General features: G+C 43.9%; 1 pseudogene; it reads right to left on the minus strand.

Annotated features, from left to right (window-relative positions):
* Positions 1-19,224, minus strand: part of LOC109388867 (phosphoserine aminotransferase pseudogene) — a 30,461-nt pseudogene extending 11,237 nt beyond the window's left edge.
* Positions 19,225-20,123: the final 899 nt, after the last annotated feature.

The raw sequence follows: 20,123 nt of genomic DNA on the forward strand, positions 1-20,123 counted from the left end.
ACAGCTAAGATGCTGAACAACAGCTCAACCTGGAGCTGGGCTGCCATGAGTCGCCGGCGACGGGGTAGGCTGCAGCCCCTGTGGCAGTGGGTTGCCATGGGCTACCATGTATAGCCAGCAGCCAACGTGAGCGGCCCTCAAGCCGCTGTGAGCGGACGTCCTCCACAACTAGACTGAAGAACAAAAGGACAGCAACTTGTCTGTTCCCCTTCCCTCAATTCCCCAATAAAAAAATCTTTAAAAAAAATAACAAAAAGATGTCAGAAAATTCTTAAATATTTGGAAATTGAGTGACACACTTTTAAATAATCCATGGATCGAAGAATAATCAAAAGTGAATTGGAAAGTATTTTTAAATGAAAATAGCATATAAAAATTTGTGAGATGCCACTAAAGCAGTACCTAGTGGGACTTTATAGCACACATGCCTGTATTAGAAAAGAAGAAAGGTCTCAGATCAATGACCTCAGCTTCAAATTTAAGAAGCTAGAAAAAAGAAGGGCAAATTAAATGCAAAGTAAGTAAAAAGAAGGAAATAATAATGGTAAAAGCAGAAATTAGTAAAATAGCAAAAAGAAAAGAAAGGAAGGAATGAAGGAAGAGAAAAGAAAACAGAGAATATCAATAAAACCAAAACCTCATGCCTTAAAAAGATCAATAATATTGATAAATCTCTAGCTAGGTAGTGCTAATTACATGGTTGTATTCATTTGTTAAAACTCATTGAAAACTTTGTATACTTTTAATGGGTGCATTTTATTGACTATAAGTTATACCCAAAGAATGGACACTTCAGAAAAGATGACATACAAATGACCAATAAATACATGAAAATACCCCAACATCATTAATCACCACTGAAATGCAAATTAAAGCCATCATGAGATACTAGCACATGCCACTAGACTAGCTATTTTTTTCTTTTTTTAAAAAATAACAATACCAAGTGAATACAAAGTAACAGGAACTCTGTTACAGTGCTGATTGGAGTATTAAAATGGTATAACCATTGTGAAAATCAGTATGGTAGTTTCTCATAAAATTAAACATAAGCCAATGTTTTGGGCCAGTAATTCCATTCCTAGGTAATTTATCCAAGGGAAATTATAACAAGCCCACGAAAAGCCTTGTACAAAAATGTTCAGAGCATTTTCCCAGGTCTAAGGTGGTACTGGTTACACGGAGATATATGTATCTCCATGTATATTTATTTGTCAAATCTCACTGAACTGTATCTTTACAGTGGGTGCATTTTATTATGCCTCAACAAAACTGAGAATAATTAATAATAATAAAAAACAACCCTCTCCCTCACATTCCCAGGACCCACTTCAGACAAAATCAGGTTGTTTTCTGTTTGGATACTCTAGGAAACCTTTATCTGTTGGTTCTCAATTGCCTACAATATCACACCAGAGCCCAGATTTGAATGTTCATCCATGTGATTCCAGAGCCTGGGCTATTTTCCTCACACTGCCTGGCTTCCATTCGCTGTGAAATTCCTGCTATAAGCCACTCCATAATGGCTAAGAGTTTGGACAAGGGCAGGCTTGGCTAATGTTACAAATACTCTTTTGCAAGGAGGATGAGCTGTCTTGGCCTGTGAATGTTAGCCTTTTGGTGGTCATGTTTCCAGTTTTTCTTAATTGTCTCTCTCCTTCAGAAACAACTTCCCCAACCAGAGGGGGTTGGGGTGAGGAAGAGCCAAGCAGATGACTCACACACCACACTGCAGTTGCCTTGACTTTGTTCACGTAGGCTCAGCAGCTTGAGATTCCTGTCCCAACCTCAGTGCTGTCCTCAGGTGGCACCCAGAGGAGCTGCTGCATTCTCCCCTGCACTGTGGAGATGGCTGGGGAAAGACAACCATAAGAGGTTGGCAGAAGCTCAAGTCCAAAGTCAAAGGAGGTGCCTGGCACCTAAAAGGGCACAGGCAACAGTGGGGAAGTCCTGCCAGCTGAGTCTTTAGGCCTTGCGCAGAGCCAGCAAGCAGGTAGCGAAAACCCCAAACCCACCAACATCTTCTCTGCCCACTTACCAACCCTGTGAGCACCCTGCTGGAACAATAAGCCTGGTAGCATTGGGGTCTGGGAAAGGAGGAGACATGGTACAGAACGCAATGACCACCCAGGAGAGGCTCGTATTGACCCCAGTTCATAGTATGATGGCAATGACAGAGCATTGGATTGGGGCGAGCAAGGAATGGAGGGCAGGGAAATGCAGATTTGGGCCTGGCCAGGGAATGGAGGGAGAGGCTGGAAGCTCAAACAGAACCCCTATGATGTTTTACCTTGAGATAAGTGTTTCGGGGTGGGGATGGGAGTCAGTCTGGCCAGGAGGCAGACTGGGGCTCTAGGCTCTGGACAACTGGAGAAGAGAGGATACCAAAAAGGCTTTCTCCAAGAATCCCATAAAGCCTCTGGCCTTTTCTGGAATAACTAGAAAAAGATGCAGGCAGCTCCCAGGATCTTAATAAACTACAGCTCAAAGGCTTTGTCTCCCTGTTTCTTCTCTCATGAGGGGGTTTCCTAAGATGCCACAAAGCACCCTGGGATGAAAGATAAGAGGCCTGGCTGCTAATCTCATCTCTATTTCCTGGAGCCTTCCCCTTTCTGGGACTCAGTGTCCCCATTTATATAGATCATGAAGCAGGACAGGTAGAGTAGAGTCATAGTTTTCAAACTTTTTCAGTTTGGAGCACTTTCTTTAAACAAAATCTTAACATATAAAACTAGTGAAAGCAGAGCTGTTCTAACACCCCTTCTCGCTTCAGAGTTTCGCCCAGAACCACCCTCCTCGGCAGCTCAGATCCCCCTTTAAAGATCACTGGGTTAGAGCAGTGGTTTGCAAACCACTGTGAATTAGCATCCCCTGGAGGGCTTGACAAAATACAGGTTGTGGGGCCCTACCCCCAAGTTTCTGACTGGATACATATGGGATGGGGCCAAGGATTCGCATTTCTAACAAGTTCCCAGGTGATGTTGGTCCAGGGACCACACTTTGAGAACCAATGGGTTATATTATTCCTATGGGCCTTTCTATGAGTTATGCCCAGTCATTCAATATTTACATTAGTCTGCCTCAGGTAGATTATTTACAATATTCAAGCATGGGAGAGCGGCTGCCCTTGTACCTGGCACATAGTAGGAACTCAATAAAAAATGGTGGGATTTAATTCTAAATGCCCTGCCTATAAGTTGCTTTAGGTGTAAAGCCATGCAAGTGACTGATCAAGGGATTGACGGAAGCATAAGCCTTTCCTTTAATGAGTTTACAGTCTGCCATGGCCTCTTCACCCCCCAGGAAATAACATCCCTGCTAATTCCACCAATAAAGGTTATTCCATGTTAAACATTATCTTTTCCAGACATGTTCTTCTCTCTAGATAAACTCCCTAGGAAGGGGGTGGGCCATTTGGTCCCTGACCTCTTAGTGTTTCTAAAATGCTTTCCCCATATGTAGGGAGCACAGCCTCTATCCTCTGTGAGTTCTTCCAGGGCAAGGACCTTACCTGTATCATTCTTCCTAGCATCTGTCACGGCTCCTATCCCAGTGCCTGGCACAGAATGGGCACTCGATATAAGTTGACTAAATAGAATAAAGAAAGCATGACAGCCCCAACTGTACCCAGCCCAGGCAGGTCACCAATCACCTTATCATGTCTGACTCAGAGCCCCCATCCCCAGCCTCTGGTCAAGACTGCTCACTTGGGGACTTTGGAAATGCATATGGTGTGGGGGTTCTCCAGCCACATTCACCTGGGATTGCTGCCCCAGAGGTCTTGCAAACCAGCTTCAGGAATGTACGGGGCCTCCCATTCCCACATCCTCCTTTTCAGCCTCACCACTTTGTTAAATAAATTGGCACTGACCCTGGTGACAGACTTGATCATTTCCCTTTGCTTCATGATTGTATTAAGTGACTGCCAAAGGCCTGTTCCTGAATAGTCAGCACATTCCTCAGGACTGCGAGTGGGAGCCCATCTGCTCTGGGAGTACTTCCTTTCTTTTACTGTGCTATTTTGGCTTCAATTTCCCATTTGGACAGGAGCATCTTCCAGCCGGTGGGAAAAGGAGAGGGTGGAGCGGATCACCACAGTCTTCCTTCATCTCTCACTCATCTCCCTGGTCTCTCTGGAAATAAATCAATGATAATCAGACTATGTGCCAGACACTACTCTAAGCTCTCTACATGTATTCATGCACTTAATCCTTCTAACACCCCTGTAAGGAAGATACATTTACTACTTCTGTTTTCTAGATGGGGAAACAGATGCTGAGAGATGAAGTGACTTGCCCAAGGTCACAAAATATGTGATAGAGCTGGGATTGAACCCAGGCAGGTCTGCCTCTGGAGGCTGACTTCTTCCCCATTGGTTCTATCACCTTACAGGGCTTGGATTCCTGAGGCTGTAGATCTGGGCCCAATGGTATCTATGGCCATGACCTCTTCCCCCCTTCACTGTCTGTCAGCAGGACCTAAAGTCACTTGCATTAAAAATGGGATTCCTTGCCTAGAAAAAGGTGTTTCCCATCTCTTACCAATGACCCACTCATTTAATGTTTGAATTCCCAGATCCTAGGCCAGCATGAGAATGTGGACTCTACCATAGGGGTAGTTGCAAGAGGCGTATGTAATAATGCAAAACAGCTGTTGGGAATAGCGGACTCAATCTGTGCTCTTCTCTTAATGCACTGCCTCATTTAAGTCTCACAGGACCCCTCAAACAGATTCCAGGGGGGAACTGAGACTCAAAGTGCTCCCAGCCAACCACAGACCTAGCACTTGTGTACTTCATTGCTATACTAGATGCTAAATAGCTAGGTAGCCTTCATTCAGTGTCAGGCATTGTCTAAACACTTTTCTGCCTTGATTCGTTCAATCCTCACAACAACCCCATGAAGTAGGTACCATTAGTAGCTCTATATCCCTATTTCACAGATGAAGAAGTGAGATATGGAGAATTCGAGTAACTTGTCCAAGGTCAAAGAGCCAGGAAGTAATAGATCTGGGATTTGAACCCAGAGTCTTGACTTAGATTGTTGGATCCCTGGTGTATGCTGTTAACCACTATACTGTGCTACCTCTTGGCATTGAGGTCACCTCAGGGCCCTTGAGATGTCATGTTACCATAACCCCATCTACCGCTTCTTCTCCGTATCTCCTGCTATTCCACTGGACTTGATCGTCCCAATCACCATAACTGGAGCCTCTGGAATCAGACAGTCCTGAGTTCAAATGACAGTTCTACAACTCACTAGCCATATGACCTCTGTTTCTCTCTGTGGCACAATTCCCTGATCTGTACAGTGGGGATAATTATGGCAATGCCCTCATAGGGTGGGTGTGAGCATTTATATCAAGCAGGGTAGATTCACCCATTTCCACCACTACTACCTCTTCTCCAGGCCAGCCCCAGCATCCTGCGGGGGGAAACGGTGCTTGACGCCCTTGCACTTATCAGTCTTGCCCTCAGTGTCTGTCTCTTCCTGTCCCAAATGAATGGCAATCTTCAGTTACAGATTCCTTAGGCTTTTCAAAACTTGGTGATTACAATTCCTCCCAGGAGATCAGAGAAACCCATTTCCCTAGCATTCTAAGCCAGGAATTCTATTGTCATTTGGTAACTCAAACATTGCCAAGGTGGCCCAGCCCATCTTTTTCTTCCCCACCCTTAGCATAGGCAGAGAAGAGACAGCTTCACTGAAACGCACTCCAGCAGCACCCCATAACCAGAGTCTCCCGGAAAGAAATTCAGAGCAAAGAAAATCCCCCAATTCAAATGGTATTTGTTTAGAATTTGAGAATTCCTTGCTGCACCAGTGACTGTGAAAATAAGACTATTTTTCTTGCCTTCTTTACCGAAAGTGTTTAAGTACTGGGCAGGGAATATAAATTATCCAGTATCTTTCTCCACCTTCTTATAATTCCAGTCTCTTCTAGTTGCATAATGTCTTCAACTCAGTGGGGTAGGGTGAAGTATAGGGCTACCTGTAAGCAGGCAGTCAGGATTAGAAAAGGAAGGCCCTTTGCAAAAGTCTTCATCCACAGGCTGCACCATAACCCTGGCCACTGACTGCCTTTAATCGCATTCACAGGCTGAGTATACAATTGCAGAATTAGGTAACTTGAACCTAGAGAGATAAATCAACTTGAACTGCATCACACAGAACCAATCCCCCAGCCTAGCCACATACTGACCATGAACTTCAGCCCATGTTTTTTAGCCACAAAGGACAAGACAACAAGCATGTGGATATATCAGTGCACAGGAATCTCTATTACTAAGGTTTCAACTCAAGGACAGGTGAGTAGGCAGCACAACGTTGTCTCTGAGAAAGAATCCACTGTACCAGTCTTCCCACAGTGCTGTGGCTGTTAAAAAGAGTTTTTGCCTAGGGAGAGTGATTTGAATCATGAGAGAAATCAATACATTGCTCTTGAATGCAACCCAAACTCACTTACTCAAACTAATTGGAGGTAGCTCTTCAAATTAGCGAACTATTTGTATTGTAGGTTACTTGTAAAGAAATGAAGCCTTATTTCTCTGAATTCTTCACTGTAACTCCAAGTAGGCTAACAAATCGTAGCCTAATTGAGGTCTTAGGAGACTTAACTTAATGAAATGAAAAGAATCCCCAGCATCATCCACTTGTATAAAAATGTGCTGCTAAAGGCATGACAACGTTTGCTGCCTTGAAGTATGGAAGCTCAGTGCATGGAGTCCATTTATGTGTATTCACGTGACTCTGCCAGGAGAGGGCAAATTAAAGCCAGGTAAGGTCCAAGCCATCCCCATTTGGTACTCATGGAGTGTTCTTCTCATGAGCTTTTACTGTAAAAGGAAACAATCGAAATGACTATAGAAGTAGCAGGTGCAATCCTTCCAGTGGTGGAATAAAAGATAGCTTTTAAATACTGTCACTTCCTTTCATTTAGTTCCTTAAGAAGACATTAGGAAAAAAGTTACCAACTCAAGTCAAGTACCTCAGTGCTTTGTCAAAACCCGGAACAAACATTAAGGGGAAAAAAATCTGAAGGTTGAGGAAGGGAAATAAACAAGAAGAGTAAGTAAAGCATGAATCATTCATTACCACCTGATGGCTCCTTAAAAATAAAAATAAAACCTGGAAGGAAATAGAGTTTGTGCCACAGCTTGACAGTTTTCTAGAAAACCTGGCACAGACTCCGCCCTTTTATTTCACAGAAGGAACTAACCTGTGGCTTCTGACTTGGATTGCCTTTTCCTCAAGCCCTCACAGAGCTCAGGGCTGAATGACGTTCACTCAGCACCAGTGCTCACTTCTCTCCTAGACACTGGGAGTGGGGACTGAATAAGTGCATTTTATTTACCCGGATTTAATTACTTACATCTTGTTTCCCAAAGATTTTGAGGTGGCTTACAACAATAAAGTAATAATAAAATAGAAACGGAGAGTCAGATCAAGGGAAATATCAAAAGAACTTCTAAAACTCCAGTGTAAAAAACCCTTAAAGATCATACAGAGTTAATTACAAGAAGTGAAAAAGAGTAAAGTTTCAAACCAGCTCAATCCAATGGACCATCTCCTGTAAAAGCACAGGCTTCCTTGATGGACCTCTCTATAAGTGTGGTCTTGGGCCTGATATATAACTCCTGTGAGCCTCAGTTTCCTCATCTGGATGATAAACCTAATACATATTATCTATTTCATAGAGTGTTATAAGGATTCAGTGAGATGATGTCTATAAACCACTGAGTCTCAGTGTCTGGCAGAGGACAGATGCTCAATAAATGGTAGATATGAGAACCAATACAAAGACAACCTCACATTATGCAATACAAAGCATTTGCCCATACTGGGGTATCAGTCAATCTTCACACCAGCCAGGACTTGGACCCAGGATCAGAGAAGAGAGAGAAAAGAAAGTGGGGAGTCTTTAGGGAAAGTTTTCTGCAGGAGGTGGTACTCCCATTGGATCTTCTGAAGGCCAGGTAGGATTTGCAGAAATAGAACTGAAGTACAGATGAGAAATGAGATGGAAGTGTGTAAGAACAGTAAGAGGACCCTTCCTCCTAGAACAGAGGGACAGGTAAGAAATAAGAGTAGGGAGGCGAGAATAGGGCAGGATGGACTCGTGGAATTGCTTGACTCTGGCCAGATGGTGAAGGAATTTGGACCCCATTTAACAGGAAATGGGGAGTCATTGAAAGATTTTGAGCAGGTTGAACAGGGGAAGGATGTGTCATGTTGAAAGGGATGTTTTCAAAGGTGGAGTCTGTCTGCTACTTCTTGCTATGTGCAGGCTGTGGTGGGGGGTTGGAAGGAGGCAGAGATTGGCACTCCAGCTGCAGTGACCCAAGGAAGAGACAGATGGTGAGAACTCAAGCTAAGGCAGTGGGAACAGAGACAATAAGCAATTCCCAATGCCAGTTAAGGGCACCTGAGAGGGAATGCTTTGCAATCAACATACTTCTCTTCCAGACTCAAAATTCCATGAGGGTAGTGACCACGCACTCCTTGTGCATCACTTTATCCCCCAGGATCTAGTTTAGTGCTTGGTACATAGTAGGTTCTCAGTAAGTGTGGAATGAATAAACGAATGTGTTTATGCATGCCTCCATGCAGACAGACACTGAATAGCAGTAAGAATGGTTGCTTGGTCAACAATAAGTAATAGTACAAGGAAAACAAAATAGAAGGTTATCCAAAAAGTCCCACTGCTTTAACTGACTTTCTTTTACTTTCTCTGGACCAACACTGACAGTCTGGTGTAGGAAGGTAGCCTAGGAGAGAGCCAGAGCAGGTTGGAAAAGAAGCCACCTAAAGCAGAGGACATATCAGCATGAGTGCTCTGTAGGTAGCATACCAACCACACATCCCCGAACAGTTCCCACAATATATGAACATCGCAAAGCAAATAAATTATGGGTGAGAGGAGGATTTTTAACGGAGGTATTTACCTTACAAAAGAATTAGCTGAGAATTTACATAAAGTAGCAAACGGCCTTGCTATTACACTTAATTTGAGACTAGGATATGACTTACTAAAATCAAATTTCCATCCAAGACAACGTAGAATAATGATAAAAGCCGTGACTTGGGAGTCTAGAAACCTAACCCTTGGTCTAGGGGAGTAGCAGAATGTGGTGGTTAATAACACAGGTGCTGGAGTCAGGCTGCCTAGGTTTACAACCTGGCTGCACCTTGGGCAAATGTTTTTCTGAGCTCCAGTTTCCTCATCTATAAAATGTGGTAATTAAACACCTGCTTCTACCTCATAAAGTGTTGTGAGGGTATGTAATGTGTTCAGCAGTGCCTGCCTGTAGGGTCTCAGTAAGTGTTGACTTTTACTTTGAATCCTAACTATATGATCTTAAGCAAGTCATTTCCCTTCTCTGGGCCTTGGTTTTCTCATGAGCCTGAGGCTTCTTTCATCTATACCTTAAGGATGTGGTCTCTACCTATACTACAAACTAATGGAACACACATAAGGCTATCTCTACCTTCTAGGGTCCCCGGTTGGTAAATTTGCCCTTCCAAGGACCATTGGGACTCTGAGAAAATGAGAAGGACCAAATACACACAAGACTAGGATAGATGCATTTTTGTTAATATACTTTGTAAAGGCCCCAACTCATTCACACAGCTGTCACTCTTAAATTCTAGCCCTTTTGGCCCCTTGCAAACTGCCTTATTTCCTTAACCATGTTCGTCCCAAACCCTAAGGGAGAGCGATCCCAAGAGTGTTTCTCTCCTCTGGACAGCTTCCCCAGCTCATCCTCCATTTGGAATTAGAACCCCAAATTCTTCCTTTAAATTTATCTTGCCCATGACTCCAACCCAGGGAACTGCAATTGCATCAACCTCTGCTGCCCTCTGCTGTCTGGCTCCAGACATGCTGGCTCCAGTTGGGCAGGTTACTTCAGCTTCCAAGCACCTGTCCGTTTCTCCAGTCCCCCGGTGCCATCCTGACCTCAAGAATACAATGCTGATGTCTTCCACAATATCTATGTTCAACCCTAATCAATATATACACATAAATAGTCTTTCCTATTCAGACCCGACATACCCAAACCACAGCTGGTGTAGTCCATAAATTTAGAGCTGCTGTCTTCAACAAAGAAGGAGAACTGCTAGACTCAGCCATGTTTTCCTCTAAGCCTCCTTCTTGAAAATTCAACAATCATTTATTGAGCATTTGCTGTGTGCAGGGCACTATGCTAAATGTTGCACATCCATTATCTTATTGATTCCTGGCAACAACCTTGCAAGTATGTAAAATTATTGTTATCCCCATTTTACAAATGAAGAAACTGAGAGGATGTCTTGTCTAAGGTCACAGAGCCAGTAAGTGGCAGAGGTGTGGCAATAGCCACAGATCCTAACTGGTTTGTCTGCCTCTAAAATAGCTCCAAACTAGCTCCCACACCATGACCAGTGGTTGAGAACACAGACTTTGGAGTTAGATATGAATGGCTCTAGCAGCTTACCTTATTTGCTGAAAAAAGGCAGCTCTAAACCCATAGACCACACCAGCTGTGGCTTGGGTATGTCAGATGTGAATATAGAAGACTGTGTGTGCATTTGTATTGATTAGGGGAGAGCACAGATGTTGCAGAAGACAACCACAATGATCTTTAAATGTCTTTAGGAGGTGGGTTTGACAAAATATGGTGACTGAATGTGAAGGCAGTGGAGAGGGAAGGGTTTGAAACTACTCTCAGCATTCTGGCTTGGACAACTGGGTGTATAGGGATGCTAATTATTGAAATAGGAACACTGAAGATAATTGGGTGAGGAACATGTTGGGGTGTGGGGGAAATTAAGAGATCCATTTTGGACATGGTGAGTGTGAGATAGCCAGGTGGAGAAGGTCAATGGGCAATTAACTTTATGAGTCTAGAGATCAAGAAAGAGGTCTGGACTGGCATCATCTTATAGATGGGTGATAATTTTTTCAGGAAGAGTGAAATGTAAAAGGAAAGATGAGGGCTGACACCAGAACATCAATATTTAAAGGGAAGGCAGAATCAAAGGAATGTAGATAAATGACAAAGAAGCAGACATGGATACAGAAGGAAAACCAGAAGAAAAATGTCAAGGAAGTCAAAGGGAACAGTTCTACCAAATCAACTACCACAGAGAGGTCAGTGCCTTTAAAATGGTCCTTTAGATTTCATCATTACAAGGCTGTTCTGGTTATCTATTGTTATGTTTTTAAAAGTCACCCTAGGGTCAAGATGGAGAAATAAATGTTGTGTTTACCTTTTCTCATGCCCACATCAAAATTACAACTAAACTACAAAATGACCATCATTGAAAATCTCTGAAATCTTGCTGAACCCAAGATGTACAACTAAGTACATACAGAAAGCCACCTATAGACTGGTAGGAGAGGCAGAGACACAGAATGGGCTGGTTCCACACCCACATGTGATATTAAAATTCAGGAGGAATATCTCGGCTGCAGAGGTCTCTGCCAAAGGAGCAAGGAATCCCAACGACACACCAGGTTCTCCAGCCCATGGTTCCAGTACCATGGAGAGAAGTGCAAATAATTTCTGGTTGTGAAAACCAGCAGAGATTGTGGCTGAGTGAGACGGAGGGCAGCGGAAGTCCCAAGTGCTCCACTTAAAGGAACCATGCATGGACTTATTCACTGATAGAACCACTGGCTCTGAGCTCTAGCATCGGGGCAGCAGCTGAAGAGGCAACAGAAACAGAAACATACAGTGTGTGCGTGGTGGGGGGGAGTGAGGAACTGAGTTGTCTGGCTTCAGTACGAGGGCTGTAGGGGCAGCGTTCTCCTGGACAGGGGAGTTGGTAGAATCCATTGCTCTTTTGTAGAGCCCTCCCCCGTCCCTGTGTGCATATGTAAACATACCCCATATCTGAGTCTCCAGCAAGCTGGCTGAAACCATTGGTACACCACACTCTGGTGATTCTGAGACCATGCCCCACCCAACTTTCAGGCACAACCAAGCCACTTCCAGTGGCTTTTAAATACAAATCACTCCATTGGTTCATGATGCAGACTTTCCTAGGTTCTCTCAAAGGTTCATGGGACCCAAACAAGCAGTGTCTGGCTTAGGCATGTCCCATATTTCTGACTGAGCAGCCCTAAGCCCAGCATTAGCAGCAGCCAACCTTGGTTCACAGGTAGGCCTCTCAGTGCATTTCCAGGCACAGAGTGGGCAGTGGCCATCTGTGGATTGCTTTGTGGCTCTTGCCGAGTGGCCCCAGGAGGAACATTAGCTGCAGCTGAACTTGACCTGCAGTGGGTCTCCTCCCAGGTGGCCCTGGGGCTGCCGTGCCCAATGCCCAGCTTCAAAATGAGCTGGAGCACCACACAGCCACCTCCAATGACGACACATCCAACAGGCAAATTGGGCGGGCACCATAGCCTTGTTGAAGCAGACCCTGCTTGTAGGGTAAGACCCTGTACCACAATTCTTCCACTGTAGTCATTGCCAGTTTTTATAACCAATAAACCCAAAGATCAATCCCTCTTACTGATGTGCAAACAGAAACCAAGGCTCAAAATGGAAAGAGAAAACAATAAAAGAACCAGTCAGAAATAAACAATACAATAACCAAAATGAAGAACGCATTACCGGGAATCAACAATAGAATAGATGAAGCAGAGGATCAAATCAGCAATTTAGAAGATAGGGTAGCTGACAACACCCAATCAGAACACCAAAAAGAATAAAAGTTAAAAAATGAGGATAGTTAAGGGGCTTCTGGGACAACATCACGTATATTAACATTTGCATTATAGGGGTATCAGAAGAAGAGAGAGAGAGCAAAGGTTTGAAAACCTATTTGAAGAAATAATGACAGAAAACTTCCCTAAACTGGTGAAAAAAATAGACATACAAGCCCAGGTAACACAGAGATTTCCAAACAAGATAAACCCAAAGAGGCCAACACCAAGCCACATCATAATTGAAATGCCAAAGGTTAAAAACAAAGACACAATCTGAAAAGCAGCAAGAGAAAAGCCGTTACTTACCTACAAGGGAGCTCCCATAAGACTTTCAGCTGATTTCTCAACGGAATCTTTGCAGGCCAGAAGGGATTAACATGAAATATTCAAAGTGATGAAAAGTAGGGACCTACAACCAAGATTACTCTACCCAACAAGGCTATCATTTAGAATTGAAGGGCAGGTAAAGAGCTTCCCAGACAAGAAAAAGCTGAAGGAGTTAACCACCACCAAACCAGTATTCCAAGAAATCTTAGAGAGACTTCTATAAGATGAAAAAAATACAAATAATAAAATGGCAATAACTACATACTTATCAAGAATTACTTTCAATGTAAATGGATTAAATGCTCCAAACAAAAGATAGGGGGGGGCTAAATGGATAAGAAAATAAGACCCTTACATATGCTGCCTACAAGAGACTCACTTCAGATCAGAAGACACACAGAGACTAAAAGTAAAGCGAGGAAAAAAGATATTTCAGGGGCTGGCCAAGAGGCTCAATTGGTTAAGAGTTGGCTTAAGAGTGCAAGCTCTGAGCAACAGGAACACTGGTTCAATTCCCACATGGGTCAGTGATGTTGTGCCCGAGCTGAGCTGTCGCTGAGCTGCCAACAGGTGGCAGGGTGGCTCAGCTGGTGTAACAACAAGATTGCCTGTTCTTTGGTGGTCTACACCCACCTACAACTAAGACTGAACTCAGCACCTTGAGCTGAGCTGCCTCCTGGATGGCTCAGTGGATAAAGTGTTCACTCTTAACAACAAGGCTGCTGGTTTGGCTCCCACATGGGATATTGACTATGCCCACCTGCAACTAAGATTGAAAACAGCACCTTGAGCTTAGAGGCCACGAATTGCCGATGGGAAGCCAGATGGTTACTAGCACCCTCCACAACTAAGACTGAAGAACAACAACTTGGCTGGTCCCCTTCCCCAATTCCCCAACACTGTTCTCTTCCTTCAATTCCCCAATAAAATATTTTTAAAAAAAGATATTTCATGAAAATGGAAACAAATAAACAAAAACCTGGGGTAGCAATACTTATACCAGACAAAATGGACTTTAAAGCAACGACTATATAATAAGAAACATAATAGGACCTAGTAATCCCATTTGTGGGTATTTATCCAAAGAAACTCAAAACGCTACTTCGGGGCCGGCCGAGTTGCGTGATGGCTAGGAACTGGCTTGGGACGCCAGAGGGCCCCGGTTCGGATCCCACATATGAGGGCCGGTGATGCTGCCCTCTGCAGCTGAGATGCTGAACAACAGCTCAATCTGGAGCTGGGCTGCCATGGGTCGCCGGCGACAGCGTAGGCTGCAGCCCCTGTGGCAGTGGGTTGCCATGGACTACCATGTGTAGCCAGCAGCCAGCGTGAGCGGCCATCCAGAAGCTGGCGACTGATGTGCCTTGCCCGGGAAGAGTGCGATGATGGTGCCAACTGGGGCCAGTGAAGGAACGTCCTCCACAACTAGACTGAAGAACAAAACAACAGCAACTTGTCTGTTCCCCTTCCCCCAATTCCCCAGCACTGTTCCCATACCCCCAATTCCCCAATTTAAAAAAATCTCTAAAAAAAATGGTACTTCAAGGAGACATGTTCATCCATATGTTCATCGCAGCATTATTTACAATAGCCATTATATGGAAGCAAACATGGGTGGCCCTGAAGAGATGAATGGATAGAAAAGAGGTGCTACATACATACAATGAAATATTATTTCTCAGCCATTAAAAAGAATGAAATCTTGTCATCTGCGATAACATGCATAGACTTAGAGGGTATTGTGCTGAGTGTAGTAAGTCGGACAACAAAAGACAGAAGTCATATGATTTCACTTATAAGTGAAATCTAAAGAACAAAACAAACAAATGAAACAGAAACAAACTCATAGATACAGATAACATTTTGATGGTTGCCAGATGGGAGGGGGGTTGCAAGTGGGTGAAAAAGAGGAAGGGGTTAAGAAGTACAAATTGGTTAAGAAGTACACAGTAGTCATGGGGATGTAGGGTATAGCATAAAGAATATAGTCAGCAATATTGTAATAACTATGTATGGTATCAGATGGGTACTAGATCTATCAGGGTTATAGATGGGAGGGGGTTGGGAGCAGGGTGAAAAAGGTGAAGGAATTAAGAAATAAAAATTAATAGTTATAAAATAGTCATGAAGGTGTAAAGTAAAGCATAAGGAATGGAATCAGCAATATGGTAATAGTTATGTATAGTGCCAGGTGGATAATGGTCATGGGGATCACTTCGTAAATTATATAAATTTCTAACCACCATGCTGCACACCTGAAATTAATGTAAAATAATATTGAATGTCAAAAACTATAAAATGCAAACAAAAATTAATAAAAGTCACACTAAAACCTAGTGGCTTAAACAACAAAAAATATTGTTATTATCCTATTATGTCTGATGATTTCTATGGGTTAGGAACTTGAGGGGCTGAGTAGTCTGGCTCAAGGTCTCTCATATAGTTGGAGTAAGAGAGTGCTTGGAGCTGGAACACTAGGAAGAGGGAGGTAGCTGAAGCATTTGGGGCTGGTCAGGCATCTCTCTCTCTCTTCATGTGGTCTCAGGGCCTCACCAAACCACCTCTCTGCATGGGCTAATTTGAGCTTCCTGACAGTGTGGAGGTTTCAGGGTAGGTGAGCTGCTTACATGGCAGGTGAAGATCTCATGTTTTTAAACACCAGCAACAAACAAACAATCCAAAAAGAACCTAAGAAAACAATTCCATCTATAATAGCATGCAAAAAATAAAATATCAAAAAATATAATCAAGGAAGTGAAACATTTGTATACTGGAAAGTATAAAGCATTACTCACACAAATTAAAGACCTAAATAAATGGAAAGATCTCCTGTGTTCATGGGTTAGAAGACTTAATATTATTAAGATGGCAATACTGCCTAAAGTAATCTAAAAATTCAATTCAATCCCTATCAAAATTCCAATGACCTTTTTTGCAGGAGTGGAAAAGCTGAGCATCAAATTCATGTGGAATTACAAAGAGACTTCCATATCTGAACGAGACCAGCTCGCTCAACTGAACGCCCCTGACTCGTCAGCCAGGAGCTCACCAAATGGGTCCCTGAGCGGATTGGGTGGGAGACGAGAAATAAAAGAAAAGAGACAAAGTGCAGGGGCAGGAGGGACTCAGTCTGCTGGTGGCAAAACTGAGACCTCGTTTATTGGGCATACAAGATTCTTAAGGGGAAACAATTTCCTCATTTTAGGGAGTGATTCCATAAAGCTAAAACTCATGGGCTGAGGAGAAACAATTTCTCCTCAAGCAACAAGCTATGTTATACACAATATAAACCAGTGACATAGCTAGGCAAGGTTAAACTGAGGCAAATAGAAACTGTCTACAAATCCACAGTAGAAAGTCCCAAGCATGTGAAGTAGGTCCAAGGTGGAAAGTCCTAGAGTGGGGTTGTATGTTGAAACTGCAAGTCCATAGTCCTTCAGCAACCAAGTCCCTTAGTCCATAAGCTTTTCCTATCAGCAAGCTGAGGTCTTTACTGTTTGCACTTGCATTGTCTGGAAGCAGTTTAAAGCAGAAGCTCTGTCCCACAGGTCCCCACCAAACTGCTCCAAGGCTGCTCACCCTAGGCCTGTATCTACCTGGAGACCCAAGCATGCCAACCTAAAGCCTAAGTGTCCCTGGCTGATCCCAGCCAGCTCCCAACATCTCCCACTTATTTTGTTTTTTAAGAGCCTTGAGTTAACTAGGCCATGTCCCAAACAGACCTTAGGTTGTCTAGGCCATTGTCCAGTTAGACCGAGGCTGGCCAAAAGAGCCTTGATATAACTAGGTGGGGGCTGGCATCGTTGACTGACCAGCGCTTGGCCACTGACCCCCTACAACTGCGCCTGGCTTAGGTTGTCCCTCACCCAGGGACATTACCCATCATTGGCTGACCAGCCCTCCTGGGGCTAAGGTCCCACAATGCCAAGTCAGGGGGTAGAAGTGAGATGATGGCTTTGGAACAGAAGAAACATCGGCCATAGGACTTATTGGCTACAAGGTACCAAGAGACCCTGACTATAGGGTGAGCACCATAGAGACAGCTAATAGTGGACCCGTGGACGGTGGGACAGCAGACTTCGGGTCTGGAGTCTCCGTCACCTCTCCGACGCCAGAAGTATGTTGGTCCTCAGCGACATCGCGAACGATGGGTGTCTACCTCGAAGTCTTTAACGCGAACTCTACTAATTGTAGCACAAACTATCATACTAAAAAAAACAGCAGGAATAGAAGAATAAGGAGATGGAAAAAAGAGTGGATCATGAGGTGAGCAGTGCTGTGTGTGGGTGGAATCATCGTGGCCTCAGGCATGGATGTCCAACCTCCATCATGAGCCATGTGCGATGGGCTAAGAGCCTGAAGACGAGCTTTGAGGATTGCTTCGCGATCTAAACTTACAATTGATATGAGTAGCAAGAAAATTATAGTAGCGAGTAGGATCCAGGACACTATCTGGAGAATATTGATGGCTTAAATTTGCCAAGAGAATTTAAAATGGCGTTTGCCAGAGAGGCTGGATCAACTATATCCAGCCGACTATTTTATACATAATTTATTACTTTATGTAAATTTTGAATGTTCCCGTCAGGGTTGGAAGCATCCCACCAGACTCTGGTGAGTCAATTATAAATGGTGTTCCAATCCCATAGCGAGCTATTGTACAGGAGTGGAGTTACACACACCCGCTAGTATCTGGCATAACACGGAAGGGACAGATGGACACGAAGGGCTTCCACTTCCTTTCCTATTTTTGCCACAGTGTCCTCCAAAACAGTAACTCTGGCCTCCAACTTGTTATCTATTTTTTCCTCCAATAACAGGGCAAGACTAAGATTGTTAGCCAATTGTTTTACATAATCAGCCATCTGAATGGAATTTTTTGTGGACACGGCTGTAGTGACTGTATTGGCCAAGAGCACGATGAATTCTGCAAGGCCAGCAATAACGAGTCTGACTGTGCGTCGTCCCCGACTTAATCCTTTATTTAGTTCCACGAGTTCTAGACTCCCTGGGTCATCATACCAGGGCCCCTCGATTGTGGTGGGAATGACTATATATTAGTTTGATGAAGGACCAGAATAGACTGTCCTTTGTCTTTGGGGTCAATGCAATTTGTGAGATGACAATTCTGGCAAGGAATCTTAACTGACTCCTGACCCACGATTTGAGTTAAATGAGTCTGTATGTGGCCCACTAACAGAACATACAGAGTCTTTACACAAGCAGCAATGGAATATTTAGTACTTTTGACCGTAAATCGATTTGGAAGGCTGTTAGGTAGGTGATAGGTGTAAATGGACTCTGTGGCAGCAAAGAGTCTCCAGAGGTCTCTATGGGTGCATTGTATGACTCAAAAACTGGAGTAACAAATCCTCCCAGCTTAGTCTGGTCTGTTTGATTTTCAATAGACCAATCCCATACTGGGCGGGAGGAAGGAGTCAGCTGATGGCAGCTGGCCGTTGAGTGGGCACATTCTACCCACCTGATTTTAGGTGAATCTCTATGATTTCCTAAGGTGGACCTGGGCATAGTAGTATGTGGAGAGTCCTTACAGGGAGCACCTCTCCCTATCCCAGTGAATAGTACATAGGTATGGTGTGTGGCCCTGAGCTTGGTCCTGTCAAATTTTTTCACTGTGGAGAGCAAGAGGCACCCTGGCATAGGGGTACAAGAGGCACAGAGTGGAGGGAATTGGGACCAGCCTGTATAATTAAAGGCTGCCCATTGGTGACTTATTAATTTGAGCTGGCCCCCAAGTGGGGTAGTAGAATTAACCCAGACTACCACCGGCCTGTCTTTCCAGGTTACAGGAACAAGCGCTGGGGGATTTGGAAAGTATGTCCAATATGTGTCACCTTGTGTCATCCTTACCTGCCACATTAGAATTACCAGTGTCATTACCAGAAGTTTGTTAGGAAGAAGCCGGGCCCAGTTTGGGGTCACACCCTCCCTCGTTATTTTCCTCGTCCTGTTGGTCCAAAGGCCATTTGGCTCTGTCCCCATGATGTTGCTTTACGAGCCGTTCCGGGAGCCACCAAGGACCAACAGTGTTTCTAGGGAAAACACAAACATGTCCTCTTCCCCACACCAGGACCGGATCTGGTACATGCCAATCACTATTGAGGGGGTCCTTCCAGCGGACAAGGGCTTCTGCAGCAGGACTAGGACTCCAGAATCTGTCTGCTGCAGTGCGTCCCTGAGCATCCGTTTGCAAAAAAAAAATAAAGTCAATAGTGCATGGTTTAATTGATTATGTACTGATTTCCCATAATCTCCTCCTTTTAGTTTTATTAATTGATTTTTGAGACAGCGATGGGCACGCTCAATAATTTCTTGTCCCTGTGGGTTATATGGGATACCTGTGAGGTGTTGAATCTGAAACATTGAACAAAAAGTTTCAAAAACCTTACTAGTGTAGCCAGGCCCATTGTTAGTCTTTATGACCTTGGAATGCCCATTGCTGTAAATGCCTGGAAACAGTGATTAAGTAGATGTTTTGTTGCCTCACAATCACGTGCTGTGGCAAACAAGAAACTAGACTTAGTATTAATGGTGGTATGTCTAGAAGGAGTATTTTTAAAACTAGGGTTGTGGATGACATTTATCTGTTAAATGTGATTTGGGAGTAAACCTCAAGGGTTTACTCCTAGGTGTGGCTCAGGAATTAAAGTAGCACATTTGCCACACTGTATTAATATTTGTCTAGCTTGCTCTCTAGTAATCTTAAACTGGTATCTTAATGACTGAGCATTTTTATGGTGGAGAGCATGTGACCATGTAGCCTGCTCTACAGGACTCTCAGGTGTAGCAAAGAAAGTTTGCACTGAAAGTCCTACTAATTGAGTGGCTGCATCTGCAGCAGCATTGCCTGCAGACAAAAGCCCTGGAAGGTTAGAGTGTGCTCTAATATGTCCTATATGCAATGGCTGATGTCTGGCAAGAATAGTCTGCGGGAGACCGGCTCCCACAAGTCCAGGGGTTCCCTTAAGTGGAGACGGAGTCGGCGAGGAAAGAACGCGGAGACAGAGAAGCGCTTTTCAAGAATTAATGTCTCACTTTATTTTTACAGCCTGTCCTTTTTATACTGGGCAGGTAACTATTTA

Source organism: Hipposideros armiger, unplaced genomic scaffold (genome assembly GCF_001890085.2).
Source record: "Hipposideros armiger isolate ML-2016 unplaced genomic scaffold, ASM189008v1 scaffold_210, whole genome shotgun sequence".
In the NCBI taxonomy this organism is placed as follows: domain Eukaryota; kingdom Metazoa; phylum Chordata; class Mammalia; order Chiroptera; family Hipposideridae; genus Hipposideros; species Hipposideros armiger.